This window comes from Cebus imitator, unplaced genomic scaffold (assembly GCF_001604975.1).
Source record: "Cebus imitator isolate Cc_AM_T3 unplaced genomic scaffold, Cebus_imitator-1.0 Scaffold181, whole genome shotgun sequence".
Taxonomy (NCBI): domain Eukaryota; kingdom Metazoa; phylum Chordata; class Mammalia; order Primates; family Cebidae; genus Cebus; species Cebus imitator.
In genome coordinates, this window is record NW_016107496.1 from 2,254,175 (window position 1) to 2,263,961 (window position 9,787).

General features: G+C 41.6%; 1 protein-coding gene across 15 annotated transcripts in view; it reads left to right on the forward strand.

The window, feature by feature from the left end:
- LARP4 (La ribonucleoprotein 4) overlaps positions 1-9,787 on the forward strand; it is an 81,957-nt gene that overhangs the window by 11,597 nt on the left and 60,573 nt on the right. For 5 of the 15 annotated variants that reach the window (XM_017545834.2, XM_037744709.1, XM_037744706.1 and 2 more), the window contains exon 2: positions 2,926-2,974. The exons of the other annotated variants lie outside the window; for them this stretch is intronic. The gene's annotated coding sequence lies outside the window, so the exon portion shown is untranslated. The remainder of the gene's footprint in view (positions 1-2,925; positions 2,975-9,787) is intronic. 15 annotated transcript variants of the gene reach the window in all.

Consider the following 9,787-nt stretch of genomic DNA (forward strand, 5'->3'; position numbering starts at 1 on the left):
GAGTTTCACTCTTGTTGCCTAGGCTGGAGTGCAGTGGCTCGATCTCAACCCACCGCAACTTCCACCTCCAGGTTCAAGCAATTCTCCTGCTTTAGCCTCCCAAGTAGCTGGGATTACAGGCATGTGCCACCATGCCTGGCTAATTTTGTATTTTTAATAGAGATAGGGTTTCACCATGTTGGCCAGAGTGGTCTTGAACTGACCTCAAGTGATCTGCCTGCCTCGACCTCACAAAGTACTGGGATTACAGCTGTGAATTTTAAAAAAGTTTTATGGCTAAGAAAAGAAAGAAAAATAAATAAAATGAACACTTAGAATTATATCTGGTACCAGGCTGGGTACAGTGGTTCGTGCCTGTAATCCCGGCACTTTGGGAAGCCGATATGGGCGGATCACCTGAGGTCAGTAGTTTGAGACAGCCTGACCAACATGGTGAAACCCCTTCTCTACTAAAAATACAAAAATTAGCTAGGCGTGGCAGCACACACCTGCAATCCCAGCTACTCAGTAGGCTGAGGCAGGAGAATCGCTGGAACTGGGGAGGCAGAGGTTGTGGTGAGCTGAGATTGCACCACTGCACTCCAGCCTGGGCAACAGAGCAAGACTGTCTCAAAACAAAAATTATTTTGGTATTTGAGATTGAGGTATGTTTAAGTTCTTTTGAAGTAATGGGTGAATATTTTGAGGATTAAATACTAAATGTTAGTTATCTTTTTTAAATAGAGATGGGGGTCTTAGTATGTTGGCTAGGCTGATTTTGAACTCTTGGCCTCCCAACTTGCTAGGATTACAGGTGTGAGCCACAGCACCCAGTCAGTTAGATATCTACTAATAGAGGATTTTTTAATCTTTTTTTTTTTTCTTTGAGACAAAGTCTCACTTTTCTCCCCCAGGCTAGAGTGCAATGGCGAGGTACGCTCACTGCAATCTCTGCCCCCTGGGTTCAAGCGATTCTCCTTCTTCAACCTCCCAAGTAGCTGGGATTACAGGTGCCTGCCACCACACCTGGCTAATTATTGTATTTTTAGTAGAGATGGGGTTTCGTGATGTTGGCCAGGCTGGTCCTGAACTCCGGACCTCAGGCGATCCACTCTCCCTGGGCCTCCTAAAGTGCTGGGATTACAGGTGTGAGCCCCCAAGCCTGGCCGAGAATTCTTTATCTTTAATGAAAGGATTAATGATTCTTATGTTGAACTTTCTAGGGAGAAATTTGTAACTTTGATCATATTTTCACATCAATTCATGACACCAAAAGGTTAAGTGCCACTAATCTATGGTGGTGTCAGGTTCTTTTGATGAATGACAGATGCCATCTGATTAAGATAGTGGGAATTTTAGGATATAAGTCCTGTCTTTTCCACTGGTACTGGAGTACCAGCAATAATACTGATCATAATATTGATGAATAAACTTCAGATTTTCTTCCACAATAGAGGGCAAGTGAATTCTGATTTTTGACAACCTGGAGAGGTTGATGGAAACAACTTAGGGTGGGTCCAGTTTTCTTGCTCTTCAGTGTTATCCATAGATAGCAGCAAACTCCTTATGTTACCATTACTGTTAAAAAAAAAAAAAAAATAGCAGCAAGCTCATTTAACCCAGGGGTTGGTTAGAAGAAAAATCCTGATTTGTTACAATAGAAACTCTACCCCTGAATTACTGAATCGGAGTCTGGATTTTATCAAGATTCCTAGGTGATTTTTTTTTTTTTTTTTTAAGACAGTGACTTATTCTGTCCTCAGTGCAGTGGCATGATGATCTTGGCTCACTGCAATCTCTGCCTCCCAGGTTCAAGCTACCCTCCTTTGCCTCCCGAGTAGCTGGGATTACAGACGCGCACCATCATACTCATCTAATTTTTGGACTTTGGGTAGAGATGGGTTTCACCATGTTGTCCAGGCTGGTCTTGAACTCCTAAGCTCAGGTGATTCGCCCGCCTCAGCCTCCCAAAGTGCTGGAATTGCAGACATGAACCACCAAGCCTGGTCTGGGACCCTTGTTCTCATCTGGTGGCTATTTTCTGTATTCATTTCTTTTGGATCCTTAGTCACTCTAGGCAAAACTGGGTCCAGGGGCCATTTGGCCTAAAGAGGAAATTATAATATTCCTTATGTAGTATATATAACTCTTAAAGTTTTTTCTAAGGCAGCTGTACTACAGTGGCTTAGAACATGTACTCTCTAGACTCCTTTTTTTTTTTCCTTGTTTTTTTTGAGACGGAGTCTTACTCTTTTGCCTAGGCTGGAGTACAGTGACACCATCTCAGCTCACTGCTACCTCTGTCTTCTGGGTTCAAGCAATTCTTCTGCCTCAGCTTCCTGACTAACTGGGATTAGAGGCGCCCACCACCACACCTGGCTGGTTTTTGTATTTTTTGTAGAGATGGGGTTTCCGTGTTGGCAGGGCTAGTCTTGCTCCTGACCTCAAGTGATCCACTGGCCTCATCCTCTCAAACTGCTGGGATTACAGGTGTGAGCCACCACACCCAGCCCCTAGATTCCTTAGATTTAAATCCGGATTTTGTCTTAATAGCTGTGTAACTGTGGGCAGGTTACTTTACCTTGAAGTAAAGTAACTTTTTCCTTGTCTGTAAAAAAAAAAAGAGTGGTTGATAATAGGACTTAACTGAGATTGTTAAGAAGATGAATTAAGTGTTCCTTAAGTGTTATTTCCATTCTCTGAGTGAGTGAAGAATTCCCACTTTAATTTTCATTTTTACTTTTTGTAAAATAGCCCTATGCATCTTCTGGTAGGATTCTGAAGTTATATGGGAAGAAATGACAAGTTTGTTTTTTTTCCTCTAAGTGCTTATAACTTAGTAGTAGCCCTCTCAGTATGGGAGATGTGAAATTGAACCTGGTTGATTGATCTGCCATGGGGCAAAATACATTTAATCAATTTATACATTTTATTTCTGTTTTACAGCATTTGTGGGGTTAAGTGGCATGGGATTTCTGTTTCTGATAGTAAATAGGTAAGTAAAACAAAAAGTTATGTATGTCCAAAGAGATGGTTGTACCATATTTATGGTGATTTTTTTCCTAACTGTTGGTTCTGTTTCTTTAGATCTATAGCATTTTAGGACAGGAAGATAACATTTTTATAAGAATTTGATGGTTCTCTTTTTTCCTTTCATTTTTATCTCTCTGAAAGTAGAATTTAGCATTAAATGGGCCAATAATCAGGACTGCCTTTGGCTTATTTGGGGATGACATATTGCTTAGAAATAAGGGTGTTGATTGAACTGTCAGTTTTACAGATTGTTTGGATATTTTTATTGTGTATCCATGTGCTTGCTTACTACGTGTATGTTGGCAGATAGTTCAGCATGCATTTGGACAATTTACATTGTTTAGTAGATACTTGCAACTATGTAAACTCAAGGGCTTTTGTGGAAGTGATCAAGATTTTGATGGTGGTCTTTGTTAAACTGTGGTGAGAAGATGAATAAAATTTGGCTATCGTCTGGGCACGGTGGCTCACGCCTGTAATCTCATCACTTTAGAGGCAGAAGTGGGCGGATCACGAGGTCAGGAGTTCGAGACCAGCCTGACCAACATGGTGAAACCCCATCTCTACTAAAAACACAAAAATTAGCCAGGTGTGGTGGTGGGCGCCTGCAATCCCAGCTGCTCAGGAGGCTGAGGCAGGAGAATCGCATGAACCCGGGAGGTGGAGGTTGCAGTGAGCCGAGATCATGCCACTGCACTCCAGCCTGGGTGACAGAGTGAGACTTCATCTCAGAAACAAAACAAACAAACAAACAAAACCAGCTTGGCTATCTAGAATTGAAATGAAAAGATATATTGTATTCTAGTTAAACTGACAGGGGCGACCGGCCATTGGTTAACTCAATAGCATGCAAAAACACATTACTTTGGAGATGGTAAGGATTTTTGTTTTATATGGATACTATCATATACAACTAAAATATGCTATAAAATATATATTTTACAGTATACAGTGAACATTTCCCATGCTTTCTGGATTTTTTTCTGCATTTTTCAAAACTTTTTAAATTCAATTTTGCCTTGGTCATTGACACATCCTGAGGGATGTGTCATGGATTTTATTATGTGAACATCAGAAAATATTTATACAAATCTAGATGGTATAGCCTTCTACACACTAGGCTATATGGTATCGCCATTATAATCTTATGGGACCACTGTTGTATGTGCAGTTTGTCCTTGATTAAAATATCATTAACGCAGCACATCCCGTATTCAAGTGATTCTCCCGTCTCAGCCTCACAAGTAGCTGGTATTAACAGGCACCTGCCATTATACCTGGCTAATTTTTGTATTTTAGTAGAGACGGTATTTCACCATGTTGGCCAGGCTGGTCTTGAATTCCTGACCTCAGGTGATCTGCCCACCTCGGCCTCCCAAAGTGGTAGGATTGCAGGTGTGAGCCACTGTGCTTGGACTGATTTTTCCTTTTTATGCTTATCAAAATAGTCTTGAATCTGGGCTTTTCAATAGGGTAAAAATGGTATCTTATCATAAACTATTTCAGTCTGTCCTTTGCATAGTTTTCATGTTCAGCAAACAATCTTAGTAATTTGTAATTCTGTTGTTAACAGTACTGTAACCTTTCAGGTCTTCTCTGGGTTTTTTGTTGTTGTGATGGTGGGGTTTTGTTTTGTTGAGACAGACTCTTGCTCTGTCATCTAGGCTGGAGTGCAGTGGCATCATCTCGGCTTACTGCAATCTCCTCCCATGCTCAAGCCATCCTCTCACCTCAGCCTCCCAAGTACCTGGGACTAAGAGGTGCATGCCACCATGCCTGGCTAATTTGTGTGATTTTGTAGAGACACAGTTTCACTGTGTTGCCCAAGCTGATCTTGAATTCCTGGGGTCAAGCTATCCGCTAGTCTCAGCCTTCAGAAGCTCTGGGATTACAGACATGCACCACCATGCGTAGCCTATATCTATATATTTATCTGTATGGTGATTCTGTTTGTTTATAGAAATGATAATATAAAGTGCTTATTGTTTTACAGCTTGACTTTTTTCACTGAACAATATGCATTGGAACAATTTCTGTATTAGTAAATGGCCCAAGATACACCATATTTAACTATTCACCAATAGGTGGATATTTAGGTAGTTTTCAGTTTTTTACTTGTGGTTTCAATACTTCACTATACAGTCTTTTATATGTCTTCTTGCGTGCATCGATGGCTTTTAAAATGTGTAATCTTGGCTGGGCGCGATGGCTCATGCCTGTAATCCCAGCACTTTGGAAGGCTGAGGCTGGTGGATCATGAGGTCAGGAGTTCAAGACCAGCCTAGCCAACGTGGTGAAACCCTGTCTCCACTAAAAATACAAAAATTAGCTGAGCGTGGTGGTGTGTGCATGTAATCCTACCTACTCAGGAGGCTGAGGTAGGAAAATCGCTTGAACCCGGGAGGTGGGAGGTTGTAGTGGGCCAAAATTGCACCACTGCACTCCAGCCTGAGTGACAGAGTGAGACTCTGTCTCAAAAATAAATAAATAAAATAAAATATATATAGGCTGATGAAAAAGATTAATATGCCCAGAAGTACTGCTTGTCTGTATGCCATAGACCTTCCACTTGGAGTATTCTTAGCACCATTAATCATCAGGGACACATCAGATTTTAGGGTAGTATACTGCTGAAGGGAATATATTTATTAATTATTTTGATCAGTTATTAAATATTTAATGAAATAGTATACCCCATCAGGAGAAAATGTTTTTGAGCATAATCCTCCAACTTTGTATGTTAAATATTAGCCTTAGTCTCTTATGGTGACTATTTGTCATATCTGAAGCCTTCCAATTTTTGGTTGAATGTCTATATTTGCAAATGTGCGCATGTTATGGGTCAGGCCTACTCAGTATGTGTACTAGTGAAAACTCAAATTCCCAGCTCCTCTCTCTCTCTCTCTCTCTTTTTTTTTTTTTTTTTTTTGAGACAGACACTTTGTCACCCATGCTGGAGTGCAGTGGCACAATCTTAGCTTACTGCAGCCTCCACCTCCCAGGTTCAAGCGGTCTTCTTGTCTCAGCCCTCCAAGTAGCTGGGACTACAGGCATGAGCCATCATGCCCAGCTGATTCTTGTATTTTTTTGTTTGTTTGTTTGTTTTTCTGTAGTGGTGGGGTTTTGCCATGTGGCCCAGGCTGGTCTTAAATGCCTAATCTCAAGTGATTCACTCACCTTGGACTTCCAAAGTGTTAGGATTATTATAGGCGTGAGCCACGGCCTCTGTCCTCCATGTTCTCTTGGATGCAGGCATGTGACCTACAGACACACTCAGATGACTTCTGTTTGAAAGTACACAACATAAGGAAGTGAAGGTTCTATTTATAACTTCCATTTTGCAGTTAGACATGGCAGCAGGGTTGTTCAGTTTTAAGTGGAGGTAATAGTTGTGGAATGAGTTTCCAATAGAGAGATGTGGCTTTGGTCCTGGTAGTAGTAGAGGTTATAATGGATTTGAATCTTGTTATTTAGTGCCTGGTGGTGACAGGGATAGTGATTTCCTCACCAGACCAGTTGTGCAACATTATTTTGGGTGATATTATCTTTGCATCTATTTTTTTTTTAGCCCTCCCAGTGACAATAGGAGTAGTGATACTCTTCTTTAATAATTACCTTTCAGGGCCGGGCGCGGTGGCACACACCTGTAATCCCAGCACTTTGGGAGGCTGAGGCAGGTGGATGGCAAGGTCAAGACATCAAGACCATCCTGGCCAATATGGTGAAACCCTGTCTCTACTAAAAAAAAAAAAAAAAACAAAATACCTTTCAGGTGAACTGGGTTCAGTGACTCAGCACCTGTAATACCAGCATTTTATTTGGGAGGCTAAGGTGGGTGAATCGCTTGAGCTCGAGAGTTTGAGACCAGTCTGGGCCACATGGTGAAACCCTGTCTGTACTGAAAAAACAGAAAAATTACCTGGGCATGGTGGCACGTGCCTGTGGTCCTAGCTACTCAAGACGCTGAGGTGGGAGGATCCCTTAGAGCCTCGGAGGCAGAGGTTGCGGTGGGCCAAGGTCGCACCAGTGCAGAGTGAGACCCCATATAAAAAAATAATTACCTTTCAGGCCAGGCATGCTGGCACACACCTGTAGTCCCAGAACTTTGGGAGTCTGAGGTGGGCTGATAGATTGAAATCAGGAGTTCTAGACCAGCCTGCACAACATGATGAAATCCTGTCTCTACAAAAAGTGTAAAAATTAGCCAGCTATGGTGGCATGCGCCTAAAGTCCCAGCTACTTGGGAGACTGAGGTGGGAGTATTGCTTGATTTCGGGAGGTTGAAGCTGCAGTGAGCTTAAGTGGTGCTACTGCTACAGCCTGGACAAAAGAGTGAGACCCTGTCTCACAAAAACAAAACAAAACTCTTCTGCTTAATTTAGCCAGAGTGGATTTGAATAGTGATTGTTTAAAAATTTTTATAAGATACTTTTCATACAACGAGCACTTTTTACATTTCTATATAGTGGCAAATATGAAAGTGTCTTGCTTTTGAAAATTGCTACTTATAAGTTCTTAAATAATACCTTATTACCTCTCTTGGTGGGGCTATTTGAAAACTAGTTGGTTTTCTCCCTGAGCTAATTAAGGTATGAGGAAGTTGTGAATTAACATCTGTAATGTAAGATGTTGCTATAGTTATTCATGGTGCTCCTGTAAAGTTGCTTTAGCTCGCTGTGTAAGGGTTATTTTGTTACTGGTTTTGCTATTATTGTAAAAGCTTCTAACAGCTTGAGACCAAAAGCCAAGAAGCACTACAAAATAAAAGACTTCTATTTTAAATTAATTAATTAATTTTTTGAGACGGAGTCTCACTCTATTACCCAGGCTGGAGTGCAGTGGAGTACAGTGGCCCAGTCTTGGCTCACTGTAGACTCTGCCTCCCAGGTTTAAGTGATTTTCCTGTCTCAGCCTCCCAAGTGGTTGGGACTACAGCTACATGCCAACACGCCTGGCTAATTTTTGTATTTTTAGTAGAGACGGTGTTTCACCATATTGGCCAGGCTGGTCTTAAACTCCCGACTTCAAGTGATCCACCAGCCTTGTCTTCCCTTTGGGATTACAGGCATGAGCCACTGTGCCTGGCCTAAGTGTTATGTTCTTAAAGACAGAGAAATGAGATGCTTACGTAATTATTGGGTGGCAGAATAAAGTTAATTTTTTTCTGTTATAACATAATTGTCTCAATTGTTGGAAAAAAAAATACTGATATTCTTGAAATACTATGAATTAGCTATTCTGGGAATACCTCATGGCTCTTTTCAGCCTTGACCTCCTGGACTCAAGTGATCTTCTTGCCCCAGTCTCTCAAGTAGCTGGGACTGTAGGAACGTGCCTCTATGCCTGGCTAGTTTTTTTTTAATATTAAAAAAATTAAATTAATTAAAATATTTAATTAATTTATATAAATTAATTATAATATTTAAAAATCCTTGTAGAGACAGGATTTTGCCAAGTTGCCCAGGCTGGTCTCGAACTCCTGAGCTCAAGCAGTTTGCCTCCCTCAGACTCCCAAAGTGCTGGGATTAAAGACATGAGTCACCATGCCCCAGCTGTTTTTGTTTTGCTTTGTCTTTTGAGACAGTCCCGATTTGTCATCCAGGCTGTAGTACAATGGTATGATCTTGGCTTATTGTAGCCTCAACCTCCCAGACTCAAGCAATCCTCCAGCCTTAGCCTCCCAAGTAACTAGAACTCTAGAAGTGTACCACAATGCCTGGCTAAGATTTTAATCTTTTTTTGTAAAGATGGGGTCTTCCTATGTTGCCAGGCTGGTCTTGAACTTCTGATTTCAAATGATCCTCCAATCTTTGCCTCTGGAAGTGCTGGGATTGCAAGTGTGAGCCACTGCCAATTCAATACATACAGAGCTTTTTTTTAAAGCAGAGATTTAAGCTAGTAAGAAAGCAAATGAGGCTGGGCATGGTGGCTCACGCCTGTAATCCCAGCACTTCGGGAGGCTGAAGCATGAGGATCACTGGAGTCCAGGCATTCAAGACCAGCCTAGGCAACATGGCAAAACCCCATTTAAAAAAAAGTATTGGCTGGGCAAAGTGTTGTGTGCCTGTAATCCAGCTACTTGGGAGGCTGAGAAGTTGAAGGATTGCTTCAGCTGGGAGATCGAGGTTGCAGTGAACCTTGATGGTACCACTGCACCCCAGCCTGGGCAATAGAGTGAGACCCTGTCTCAAAAACGGTAGGGAAAAAAAAATCTTCCCCAGAGAAAAGCACACTTGACAGTTTTTTGCCTTCGCCCTGGGTTGGTGCAAGAGAGGTCTTTGATAATTGTAAACATAAATCCTCTTTGATTCCAAAGTATGGCTAGAATTTACACTACCTATTGTTTCAAAAAAAAAAAAAACTCAAATTGAAAATTTAAATCTAGTCCAGATTAATAGTCTTCCTAGGCAGACATCTAGCAAAAGTAAAACAAATTCTCTCCTTAAGAGCCCATTTAGTCACATTGTGGTGGGTCATGCCTATCATTCCGGCACTTTGGGAGGCCAAAGTGAGATGATCCTTTGAGGCTAGGAGTTCACGACTGGCCAGACAGCATAGCCATAACCCATCTCTACAAAAATGAAAACAACCTATCCATGTGGTGGCTCAAACCTGTAGTCCCAGCTGGTCACCAGGTTGAAGTGGGAGGATTGCTTGAGCCAAGGAGTTCGAGACTACAGTGAGCTGTAATCACGCCCCTGCACTCCAGCCTGGGCAACAGAGTGAGACTCTGTCTTAAAAAAAAAACTCATTTAAACATAATCTTTTTTTTTTT